Genomic DNA, 13,777 nt, shown 5'->3' with positions numbered 1-13,777 from the left:
CATTGAGCATCACTTTCCAGAGATGTGGAGGACCTCCAGAGGACCTCCTGATGTGGGTTGAGCATCACTTTCTAGAGATGTGGAGGACCTCCAGAGGACCTCCAGATATGGGTTGAGCATCACTTTCTAGAGATGTGGAGGACCTCCAGAGGACCTCCAGATGTGGGTTGAGCATCACTTTCTAGAGATGTGGAGGACCTCCAGAGGACCGCCAGATGTGGGTTGAGCATCACTTTCTAGAGATGTGGAGGACCTCCAGAGGACCGCCAGATGTGGGTTGAGCATCACTTTCTAGAGATGTGGAGGACCTCCAGAGGACCGCCAGATGTGGGTTGAGCATCACTTTCTAGAGATGTGGAGGACCTCCAGAGGACCGCCAGATGTGGGTTGAGCATCACTTTCTAGAGATGTGGAGGACCTCCAGAGGAATTTCACTTGTCTTTGCGAAAGTTTGCTTTCTCTGGAACTCTTCAACCATGGATTGTGAGCCGTGGAGGCCAGGCTGTTGGCTCCAATGTCAATGTGGTAGTGAACCTGCTCTGGGTTTCCGTCTCTAAAGGAGTCTATTCAGCACGTTGGCTAGCTCCTTTAGAGATTTGACTGGTTCTGACTGAAATCCGAACTTGGAGCCACCAGCCTCCACTGGTGGAAGCTGCCGTACACCAGGTCTGAACATTGGTCCATCCAGGTCATCTCTCTGGGGTCTCAGGTAGACCCTCACCTGCCCCATGATCCTTCTAACTAGAGATGCCAAGGATTGCACCTGGGGCATCCGCTATGCAAAGCACATGGTCTACAACTGAGGGATGATTCTTCCTGAAGGACTTCCAACTCCCCCTCAATGATACCGCTAATCTCCCAGGCAGCTGTTGGCCTCTCTTTTATTGGAGGCCATCCGTTACCAGGGCTCAATCTCTGGATTTCCTCCACTGAGCAAGAGGTTGGACTTGATGGCCTCACAAGGACCCTCCTACTCTAGCAGTCTATGATTTCACTTTGAGCAACGTTGAGTAGGGTGCTCTACTTTTATCCACCAGCCATCAATTCCCCCAAAATCCCAGAGCTATTGCGGGATTGATAGATGATTACACTGACCATCTGGCTTGACCAATAGCCAGCATGGATGTTTTCTGAGGCCATAGCTAGACGAGGTTATATCCTGGGGATCAGCCCAGGATTGTCCCTGTGCGTTCACATGACGCACAGGGGATCCCGGAAGCAGGGAGAGATGGTCCCTCCCTTTCCCTGGGATATTGCCCTACACTTCTACTTGCTTTTTCCATGGTCTTAGGATCATCCTGAGACCGTGGAACGTGTGGCTGGGCGTTGCGGTTTATCCTGGCTCCTCACGAGTAACCGTGAGGAGCCGGGAGCCAGGCATGGGGCACAGAGCTCCTCAGGAGCTCTGTATCCATCGGGGGTGGGATGTTGTTGTCACACAGAGGAGGGCCAGGATCTTGTCTCAATCCTCCCAGAGTGCAGGACACGGAATAACGGGCTCAAGTTAAAGGAAGCCAGATTCCAGCTGGACATCAGGAAAAACTTCCTGACTGTTAGAGCAGTACAACAATGGAACCAGTGACCTAGGGAGGTGGTGGGCTCTCCCACACTAGAGGTATTCAAGAGGCAGCTGGACAACCATCTGTCTGGGATGCTTTAGGGTGGATTCCTGCATTGAGCAGGGGGTTGGACTCGATGGCCTTATAGGCCCCTTCCAACTCTTCTATTCTATGATAACATCGTCGCTTTTGCATTTTTATGTGGAGCATGACTTGGTGCTAGAGGTGGGGAACTCCTGAGTGTCCCAGGAAGTGAGGTGTGCAGAAGCATGACACTTAATTTCTGCTCTGCTCCCTATTTTTGCTCGTCTTGAAGTTCCTGAGGTGATTCCCAGATGCAGGGAATCAGATCCGCCTTAGATTTTTGGCTTTAACCAAAGTAGAGTTGCCACACTAGAAGTCACACCTTTGGTATTCATGGGCACGCGTGAAAATTCATCACCGTTCATGGAGGGGTGTTTGCAGCCAGGGGCAAACATGAAGAGAGACTGAAAGAACTGGGCATGTTTAGCCTGGAGAAGAGAAGATTGAGGGGAGACATGAGAGCACTCTTCAAATACTTGAAAGGTTGTCACACAGGAGGGCCAGGATCTCTTCTCGATCCTCCCAGACTGCAGGACACGGAATCATGGGCTCAAGTTAAAGGAAGCCAGATTCCAGCTGGACATCAGGAAAAACTTCCTGACTGTTAGAGCAGTATGACAATGGAACCAGTTCCCTAGGGAGGTGGTGGGCTCTCCCACACTAGAGGCCTTCAAGAGGCAGCTGGACAGCCATCTGTCAGGGATGCTTTAGGGTGGATTTCTGCATTGGAATTGGACCTTGTAGGCCCCTTCCAACTCTACTATTGTATGATTCTATGATTCTATGACGTTGTCAGTCAAGCATCACAGCTAGAAAAATTGTACGGCTCACATGCACTGATCCTTCAGTGGAGTCAATTCACACATTCAAGCTGTGAGGAGACCATCAGCCTGTGTGTGTGAACCACATTGAACTTGTTCAGATGGCATGCGAAGCCAGAGTGGTTTTGCTAAACGTTACGGCTTAGCGTGTCACTTTGGCTTCGGGCCGCCTCGGCCTTCGCCCGAACCGCCTCGGATCCGGCTCGGAAGGGTCCGAATCACCCCGCTCCACTTCAGATTCGGGGTTCGGATCCGAGGCGGTGCCCAGCCCTAGTTCGCGGCCTAACCACGGCTTAGCATGTTGTCAGAACAGGTCCAGATGAACTATGGATGGAACAGACAGATACCACAAGATGACGACTAGATGTCATTAAATGGGGAAAACAAGGCATTTCCATTTGTGCTTATTTTTTGGGGACGGGGGATGGAGATGTTCCCACTGAAAGGAAACGATCTACTGCGTGAAATGGCTTTCTTTTCTTTTCGCGTCAATGAGGATGATCAGCTGCTGAATCCACACGGTTGATTCTTCCCTCTCCTAAGACACGCTTTTCTAAAAGGCAGGAGGGTTGTTCTGACGATCACGTCCGCTAAGAGGCTGTTGCACACTGAGGCTGCTCCCACACTAGAGGCCTTCAAGAGGCAGCTGGACAACCCTCTGTCAGGGATGCTTTAGGGTGGATTCCTGCATTGAGCAGGGGGTTGGACTAGATGGCCTTTGAGGCCCCTTCCAACTCTACTATTCTATGATTCTATGATCAGGAAAAACTTCCTGCCTGTTAGAGCAGTACGACAATGGAACCAGTGACCTAGGGAGGTTGTGGGCTCTCCCACACTAGAGGCCTTCAAGAGGCAGCTGGACAACCATCTGTCAGGGATGCTTTAAGGTGGATTCCTGCATTGAGCAGGGGGTTGGACTAGATGGCCTTGTAGGCCCCTTCCAACTCTGCTATTCTACGATTCTATGAAAGGAGGCACAGCTTTTTGTCCTTCTTTGCATACTCCCCGAAATGACTGCCAAAACAAAAGGGCCCATTTCATGGTTGAGAAGGTGGGAGGCTGAACATTTGGGTTTTTTAAGGGCCCATTTTGGCTCAGCATTACCTCCAATTTCATGTACCATCAGCCCCCACAGTTCCCTTGATATTTACTGATCCCCCACTTCCCACTGGAACAGTGGTGGCCAAAATTGGGGACACTTTTTGCAATTTTCATGTGTTGCAGCTTCGCCTGCTTCTAGAAAATGTTCTGTTTCTCGAAATTCCAATGTTTCTCTATCAATTGAAAGAGAATTTCATGCTGCATTCAATACAAAAAAAACCACAACGCAAATATCTGCAGTACACAAAAAGTTGTGCTTGCTTGAGTCTAAAAACAAACGCGGGGGTGATTGAGTGAAGACGTGGATTGGAACTGCAAACCCTATCCTACGGGCCAATCGCAGTCCTTGTTCTGGGGACCAATCCCGTGGCAGTAGCTGCGATACATCGTGTCTCAAGTTGGGGAAAGACGGTTTTGCTGTTTGTTGCGTAACTGAAGTGCAATTGGAGATTGTGTGAATATTTGAAATATTTCTCAAATTAAAAGTGTGTGTATGTCCATCATAAATAGAGTAGGGTGACCATATGAAAAGGAGGACAGAGCTCCTGTATCTTTAACAGTTACATTTTGTAGTTTATTCGTTCAGTCGCTTCCGACTCTCCGTGACTTCATGGACCAGCCCACGCCAGAGCTTTCTGCATAGAAAAGGGAATTTCAGCAGCTGCCATTTGTATATATGGAGAACCTGGTGAAATTCCCTCTTCATCACCACAGTTATAGCCCACAGGGGCTATACTAGAGTAACCAGATTTAAAAGAGGGCAGCTTTAACTGCTGTGATGAAGAGGGAATTTCACCAGGTTCCCCATATATACAAATGGCACCTGCTGAAATTCCCTTTTCAATACAACTGTTAAAGATACAGGAACCCGGTCCTCTTTTCCATATGGTCACCCTAAAATAGAGCACCAAAGAAAAGAGTTGATTGGACACCCAAGAAAAGAAAGATTGTTGAATTATGTGAATCAGGTCTTTCAATTGATATATAAACATTTGAATTTCATGAAACCGAACATTTTCTACAAGCAGGCAAAGTTGCAAAACATGAACATTTCAAAAAGTGTCCGCCATTTTGGCCACCACGGTACATTTAGAACTGCAGCGTTTCTTTTTGCCACACACTGGGCTTTCCTACATGAGGCTTTTAACTAGCACCTTTACTGAGGCTTCTGCTTCCATATTCTTTTTGAGATTAAGATCGGCTGATTTGCATGAGTGTTTTCCCCCCCCCCCTGGGATTTTTCTTTCTCTGCCTTTCTATACACTGCATTACGCAACCACTCGGTAGTGCTGTTGTGTAGTGGAATTGTGGAAATACACAACAGCCTCATGTCGCCGTATAGAGATATACCAGATTATCCTAGTGAGGAAAAAACCCTGCTAAAATGGTTGAAAAGCAAAGAAGAAGCCCTGGTGGATGACGACGGCATGTAAAGCACCCACAAACTACCATGAGTGAAGAATCATGAGATCACAAAAGCTTTGTGTCAAAAGGCTCAAAGAGCATAAGGAAATGGCCATATGTGGGCGCGGGGCAGGACAGGAGAATGAACTTCTGGATCTACACCAACAAGATACATCTGGCGGATTCAAACTGGAGCAGATAAAGACTGAATTGCGTCCACACCGCCTCAGGGCACGTGTGCAAAATGTCCCACATGCCACCATTAAATTTGTGGGGGTTTGTAAATTTGTGGGGGTTTGCAATTTAGTGGGTGTGGGGGGGACGTAATGCTGATTTAGCCCAATGTATCTTTGTTTTTCTTACCAAAAAGAGAGAAAGAAATTAAAAAAGAAAGAAAGATGTTATTGGACTGGAATTCTACCTTCTGGATCATTGATATTCTGCCTTCTCCTGTTTTCCATGGTGGCTGTTGACAAACCCTCAGTAAAAAAAAGTTTTCCCTCTTCCTCCTCAAAGTTCCAAAAATTTATACCTGAGGAATCACCACCTCCACCTCTTCTGATTGAAGGAATTGTCTTTAGGACAAAAATTTGGATTGTCAATACCTCTGTTTGGAAGGAAGGAAGGAAGGAAGGAAGGAAGGAAGGAAGGAAGGAAGGAAAAAAAATCTTTGGTATACTGAAAAGTTTGGAAGGAAGGAAGGAATCTTTAGTATACTGAAAAGCTTGTTCCTGAAACTAATTGAGAATTGTGTGAATTATTGGCAAAATTCGGTAACAGCCATGGAGGTGAATGAAGAACGCAAAGCGTACTTGTGTGATGTCTGTTTCACAAGTCCTAAACTTGGTAAGTTGCTAAACAATCTCTTCCATTTCCATGTAATCAAAATCTCACTCATAAAAGGCCAACTCCAGAACTTCCAGGAGTTGACCAGTGCCAAGGTCTTTGGAAAAACATCTCTAATCCCAAACTTTCTCTCTGTCTTCCCTTTTATTGTAGTCAATTCTTTTTGCAATGGTGCCATCAAAACCTGGCTGGACTCTTAAACCAAAAGCTTTCCCATATGGAGCAACCTATATCTCACAAATCATGAGATAATATCATAGAATCATAGAATAGTAGAGTTGGAAGGGACCTCTAGGCCCCTTCCAACTCTACTATTCTATGATTCTATGATATTATCTCATGATTTGTTGGTTTCAAAGGGCCAGTGATCTGTCTCAACAGAGCCTTTCTTTGTTACGTGAAAGTCAGTTTGGAATGGTTGTCCATCTATGGTCATGACCCTTTCCCAACAAACTTCCACACAGTTCATGGAACTTGTTGAAGGACCGATCTAGGTCTGGTTTTGGCTAGAGACCAACATGGAATTGCCTCTCTTGTTTTCGTCCTTGCCATCGTCTTCCAACCCTATCATGGCTAACCTGGGATCAATGGTGTCAGTCAAACAATGCCATCAAAGATGGACCAATGGTCTGAGCAATCTAAAGAGGCCACGGCAGGGAGAATCCATGGTGGAGGAATGTCCAAATCCAGAGCTCTGCTAAGTCCATGCGTGAAGCTGAAAAGTTGTATGGGTGAAGCGGAGAGGCTGGAGAGAAAAGAAGTATACCAGCACCAGGGCTGACATGTTTCCCCCTCCTCCATTTTTAGAAGTATGTTAGGGGAACGGGTTTTGGAGCTGGTGGAGGGCTTTTAACGCCAGCACAATCCCTTTTCCCTGTTTCTGCCATTGGAAGAGCAAAGCATCTGGGGGCATCAGGAGGCGTGTGAGGGTGGATCTTCCTCTCTGTCCACAGCTTCTTTCTCCACAAGCAGAGAGGGAGATCCTCTTTGTTCTAGCACCCTCTAGGATGACCTCCCAGGACCCAAGGATTGCAGCCTTATTTATTTCAATTCGGAACAGTTATCTATCATACTGAGGTAGAAGGAGCCTCTCAAATATGACGGAATTGTCTTGGTTTGCTAAGAATGCAAGAAGAGCCCTGCTGGATCAGACCGAGTGTCCATCTAGTCCAGCACGTCCCACCAGCTGTTGACCAGGGATCCACAAGCAGGATGTGAATGCGACGGCAGCTTCATGGCCAGGTTCCCCAACAACTGATGTACATAGGCAGACCACTGGTGGTAGCATGAACTCAAAACCAAATTGTACAGGGTCTTTGAGACTCTCTGTTATGCTTATATAAAATATAGAAACGTAGAATTGTAGGAAGCTCACTTATATGTTGTTGGTCAATCAGTCAATGTAGCTCAGGGTTGTCTACATTGACTGGCAAAAGCTCTGTAAGATTTCAGGCTGAGGGACGTCTTTCGCATCTCTCCCTGGAGCTGCTGCTGGGATTGAACCTGGGACCTTCCGCGTGCAAAGTAGGGCTGTGCACGGACCCCCTGATCCGCTCCAGATCCTGATCCGCTCCTTTCGGATCGGGTCTGCTCCGCTTTGTCTCGATCCGCTGCCCTCCCGACCCAATTCGGATCCGCCTTTGGCAGAGGCGGATCGGGTCGCTTCGCTCCAGATTCGCTGATCCAAATCGGAGCGGAGCACAGCCCTAGTGCGAAGCACGTTCTCTACCACCGAGCTATGCCCCTTCCAGGTTTATTTATTAGGCCTCACAGACCTGCAAGAAAGTTGGACGTTGTCATCCCTTGGAGACAGAAAAGGTGCCACAACCCATCAATAAACGCTCTCTAAATCTAAGGCTCTCTCCAAGGCTAGAACATCCCAAGGCTTCTAAAAACATCCCTGCTTGGAAATGCTCTGGGTTTGATTTTTGGTGCATAAGTCCACTGGACAGCCCCCAAGGAACGTACAATGATCAACGTCTATTTGTACCAGTGCTCTGCGGCGTGCAGTGCCCTAGGCTCAAAGGTCACAGAGGGAGAGGGCTCCCAACGGAGTAACTTGGGGTAGTTGTATTTTTTGCAAATGATTGTCTCTCTTTTCTCTGTATAAAGACACTTGTGATCGGATGCTAAAAGTGAACAAAACGGTCTAGATAAAGAGGCAGATGGTTCACTTGCTAAGTTGGCTGGAAAGGCCGGGTGGAAGTATGGACTGGGGTTGGCTTTGGCTGAGACACAATTCTCACAATTCCCCCTGCATTGAGCCGGGGGTTGGACTCGATGGCCTTCTAGGCCCCTTCCAACTCTACTATTCTATGATTCTGTAGGTGCCACCAAAAGATGTCCAACCCAACCCCCCCATCATTCCTGCCGTCTCCTCTCAACCCTTCGATAAGCACTTCCCAACACCCGTTGTCGTGATTGTTGTTTTTAACAACACACTGAGATACAAAGGAAAGAAGATGGTAGAAGAGGATAAATGAAGGAACGGACAAAGAAACACCCACATTCACGTGAAATCAATTGGCCCATGCACAGACCTTGAAGTCGAAATGAAATCTTTTCAGACAAACAACACGTCAAACCCCACCCTCCCCACCCCACCCCTCCCAATAATTATTATTACATTACTTCAAGAAAGAGTATATTTTTTCATGCATAAATCAAATTTTCATTTCATCTTTTTTTGTCTTTTCTTCTTCTTCTTCTTCTTCTTCTTCTTCTTAAATTACATTTGAACACGTAAACACATATAATAAATACTCTCGTAAGACATGACTCAGCAGGAAAAAAAAACACATCCCCAAAGCAAAGGGTATTAGTATTATTTGTGATTTTTTTTTTAAAGGACTTGTTTAAATATGAAATCTGTAAACTCCAAGGAACCTCCATTTCTCGCTCTTTCTCTCTCTTTTTTAAAAAATCATGAAACTAGCCAGTTTTTCCTTTCCTTCCCAAACATTCAATATGTCTCCCATTGAGCATGTCAGCATAATAATAACATGCCATCTTCTGCAAAATTATAATTTAACAGTATAAAGCTTCAAGTTGCAAATTCCAAAAACTAGCTAAGTAATTATTATTATTATTATTATTAATATTATTATTATTTGTCACATAAACTATACATTAAATATTTTTGAGGTATTTCAGAGAACATTGTCAAAGACTTGCCGGGTTTGTGCTGGACAGAGAGGTGGGAATGGTGGAGGTGGTTGATTTTTTTTGGTTTTTTCCTCCTGAGTGGAGAATATCTTTGGTATCAACAAGCCATTTGAGTATTGGGTCAAAAGAGAGGGACAATTTCGCTTGGAAAAGAAGGGATTTGGGGGAAAGATGGGTGGTTTGGAGAAAAGACCTGGCTTAGCTCAACCTAAGAGGCATTACAGGTGGCTGCCCAGGGTATCATAGAATCACAGAATCATAGAATAGCAGAGTTGGAAGGGGCCTACAAGGCCATCAAGTCCAACCCCCTGCTCAATGCAGGAATCCACCCTAAAGCATCCCTGACAGATGCTTGTCCAGCTGCCTCTTGAAGGCCTCTAGTGTGGGAGAGCCCACCACCTCCCTAGGTCACTGGTTCCATTGTCGTAATACTCTAAGCCACGGTTAGGCCGCAAACCCTTTTGCAGCAAATGGTTACTCTGAACCCTCGGGGGGGTGGGGGTGGAAATAACCCAACACCTGGAGATAACAGCGTACTGCAGAGACTAGACTTATAGTGGTGGCCCAAAATTGTGGACCCTTTTTGAAATGTTCACGTTTTGCAACTTTGCATGCTTATAGAAAATGTTCTCTCTCACGAAATTCAAATATTTATATGCCAATTGAAAGAGCATTTAATGCTGAATTCAATACCAAAAACAACAACAGAATGCAAATATCTGCAGCACGAAAACAGTTATGCTTACTTTAGTCTACAAACAAACACAGGTGTGATTGAGCGAAGAAGCGGATTGGAATTGCAAACCCTACCGGCCAATCACAGTCCTTGTTCTGGGGACTATTCACATGGCAGTAGCTGTGGTACATCCTGTTTCAAGTTGGGGAAAGTCAGTTTAGCTGTAACTGAAATGCAATTGGGGATGGTGTGACTATTTGAAGTATTTCTCATATTAAAAGTGTACGTTCGTACCTCATAAAGAAAAGAGTTGATTGGACACCCAGGAAAAGAAGCAGGATTGTCGTATTACGTGAACCAGGGCTTTCAATTGATAGATAAACATTGGAATTTCGTGAAACCGAACATTTTCTATAAGCAGGCAAAGTGGCAAAACGCGAAAATTTCAAAAAGTGTCCGCCATTTTGGCCACCGCTGTAGGAGAGAATCTGAAAGCAAGGGAGAAGGATCTCAGTGAGCCCAAGAAGGCCTTCAAAAGGCAGCTGGACAACCATCTGTCAGGGATGCTTTAGGGTGGATTCCTGCATTGAGCAGGGGGTTGGACTCGATGGCCTTGTAGGCCCCTTCCAACTCTGCTATTCTATGATTCTATGAGCATAGGGTAGCAATAGGGCTTGAGCAGGTGTGAGGAAAAGAAGTTCTGCCTATTTCTTTCTTGTTGGCATGGAAGAAGCCCATTCACATCTTCAGAAAGACCGCATGGTGCAGCCTCAGCTGGGCCTCTAATGCTTCACAAAGCTGGAGGAGTCATACGTGTGAATGTACCCTTGTTTTTCCTGCAGTGGGCAAGGGGTTGGACTCGATGGCCTTGTAGGCCCCTTCCAGCTCTACTATTCTATGATTTTGTTTTTCAAACAAAACCTTCTGCATACAGAAAGTTAGCAAGAACACTTCTCCCAGCACATGTCAGCTCTTCCATAGGCAGGAAGGTTTTTTGGTGTCAAGGCTAGGGTGACCCTATGAAAAGGAGAACAAAAGGGAATTTCAGCAGGTGTCATTTGGAGAACCTGGTGAAATTCCTTCATCACCACAGTTAAAGCTGCAGGAGCTATACTAGAGTGACCAGATTTAAAAGAGGCAGGGTTCCAGCAGCTTTAACTGTGGTGATGAAGAGGGAATTTCACCAGGTTCTCTATATATACAAATGACACTTGCTGAAATTCCCTTTTCAGTACAACTGTTAAAGATACAGGAGCCCTGTCCTCCTTTTCATAGGGTCACCCTACTATTAAAGATACAGGAGCCCTGTCCTCCTTTTCATAGGGTCACCCTACTATTAAAGATACAGGAGCCCTGTCCTCCTTTTCATAAGGTCACCCTACTATTAAAGATACAGGAGCCCTGTCCTCCTTTTCATATGGTCACCCTACTATTAAAGATACAGGAGCCCTCTCCTCCTTTTCATATAGTCACCTTACTATTAAAGATACAGGAGCCCTGTCCTCCTTTTCATATAGTCACCCTACTATTAAAGATACAGGAGCCCTGTCCTCCTTTTCATAGGGTCACCCTACTATTAAAGATACAGGAGCCCTGTCCTCCTTTTCATATGGTCACCCTACTATTAAAGATACAGGAGCCCTGTCCTCCTTTTCATAAGGTCCCCCTACTATTAAAGATACAGGAGCCCTGTCCTCCTTTTCATATAGTCACCCTACTATTAAAGATACAGGAGCCCTGTCCTCCTTTTCATAGGGTCACCCTACTATTAAAGATACAGGAGCCCTCTCCTCCTTTTCATATAGTCACCCCACTATTAAAGATATAGGAGCCGTGTCCTCCTTTTCATAGGGTCACCCTACTATTAAAGATACAGGAGCCCTGTCCTCCTTTTCATATAGTCACCCCACTATTAAAGATACAGGAGCCCTGTCCTCCTTTTCATATAGTCACCCTACTATTAAAGATACAGGAGCCCTGTCCTCCTTTTCATATAGTCACCCTACTATTAAAGATACAGGAGCCCTGTCCTCCTTTTCATATGGTCACCCTATCTAGTCCAGCTTTGCCCACTCAGACTGACACATGGAGTAGCTCTAGGCATATGGCAGCACGCATATGCACAAGCTTTCTGTGCATGAGGGTGCACATTGAACGCCAGAGTGGGGGGGGGGACAGGATTAGTCTGGGGGAGGGGAGGGGAGGGGGACACTTCTTTCTGTCCCATCACCCAAAGGCTATGAGAGTTGCCAGAATCCATCTGATTAAGAGAACTGAGGTAATATCATGTGAATTCATTGGACGAAAAAGTGGAAAGAAATGATTTACACCTTTGGTACAAGAAAAAGGCACTCATCAGTCACTCTTACAATCACGTTCTCTCTCTCTCTCTCCCTCTCTCTCTCTCTCTGTCAGTCTCTCTCTCTCTCTGAAGGGTTGGGAAGAGCAGGAAACCTTGGGAAGAAAGAAGGTGGCTTTCTATGATTCAGAGGGAACAAGGACGGGTATAAATTCCAGCACAAACCAGGCAAGGGGAACAAAATCTTTGGTATCAGGTGTGATTTTCAAATCACAAAAATCGAAAACTCAAGTGAGGTAGCCTATATTTTCTGGTTCTCACTAAAAATGTCTTTGCATGTTCGGGGCCAGGAGTCATCAGAACGACCCCCTTTCTTTTCCTCGCGGTGTTCTTTTAACCAAGGTCAGCCCCCTCCTCCTTTTTTTTTTTTTTTTTTTTTTTGGGTGGCTTCTCAGCCCTTAAATACTTCACAAAATCAGGTATGAGAATCCACCATCGTCCTTCTTCACTGTTGGTTAGCATCGATACATCACGACAAACAAGAAGACACAGCAGGGCGGGGGACACTCGTGGGGGGATGGACACTGGGTGGCAGGAGAGAAGATCTGGGCATTTTAAGTTCTCCTCCCTTCTTATTCTCTCTCCCCCTTTTTTGGCAAAACATACCTTGGTATTTGCTACATTCCCTCTTCCAGCTCTGTCTCTTCTGTTGTCTTTGGTTGGTCCAGCTATCTCCCCCAGTTGCACCCCGCACCCTGATGGCCGCACCCAATAACTTAGATTGGACATCATCTCTTTTTGAAGTTAGGAAATCGGAATAGTCGTTTCATTTCCCCCCCATTCCTCCTTTCCGCTTAAATAATCATCATCCGATGGTATTTCCTTTTCTTTCCTTTCCTTTCATCCTCGAAGGTGCCTTAACAGTCGCGTAACACATTGTCTTCAATGTAAAGTGAACGCAAAATAAAACATTGCGCAAAGATGGTGCTGTTTTACCCGCATCAATTTGGTATTGTCCCATTAAAACAAAAACAACGAGAACAACACACACACACACACGCACGCACACACGGAAAGAATCCCATGTTTACCAGGGAGGTGGTGAGGCTGAGATCCTCTTGCCGGGAACCTTCTCAACAACCTTTCCTCCGGCCCTCCCGGGCAAAGGAGGCGCTAAAACTTGCCAGCCAGACACGGGAGGCTTGATTCAGGGTCGCATTTCTCGTCTGATTGACCGTGTCGTGTTTTTTATTTTATTTTTTTGCCTTGCCATCGCTTGTGATTCATGGCGCCAGTCACTATCCAAGTAAACGCTCCTTCCAGAGCCAGAGAGGAGTACCATCGTGTATCCATCTTTTATTTTTAAGGCAGGCTGCAAATTGGCACACACACAAAAAATAGTCGGTTATCTTTCGTACGCTGCCAGAGATCCTTTTGAGCTTTTTGTAGAGTTTATCATTCCAGGGTTCAGGAGCTGGGGGTGGGTGCGTGGGTCGCGTTTTCTTTCGCTCTGCCCCCCTGCCACACTCAAGGTTGATCTGTACTTAAATCTATCTGTATATTTATTTTGCGATCAGATTCATAATTCTGCCCCCCTACCCCCCCCAAGCCAACGATCCCAATCTGATTTCTATCGCATTTATATTTTCTATCCCGCATCCCAGCCCACCTTGTTGGTAACGCAGACGAGGAAAGGCGGCAGAAAGCGGAGTTAGTGGGGTTATTCTGGGAGGAGATGGACAGAATCAATCCAGTGTGGGGCTGGCCTTTGGAATGAAACCAAGGTCGAACGGAAGGTCAGTGTTTGGGAAAGAGAAAGCTC

The sequence above is a fragment of the Elgaria multicarinata genome, chromosome 23 (genome assembly GCF_023053635.1).
Source record: "Elgaria multicarinata webbii isolate HBS135686 ecotype San Diego chromosome 23, rElgMul1.1.pri, whole genome shotgun sequence".
Taxonomy (NCBI): domain Eukaryota; kingdom Metazoa; phylum Chordata; class Lepidosauria; order Squamata; family Anguidae; genus Elgaria; species Elgaria multicarinata.
This window is presented reverse-complemented; position numbering follows the sequence as displayed.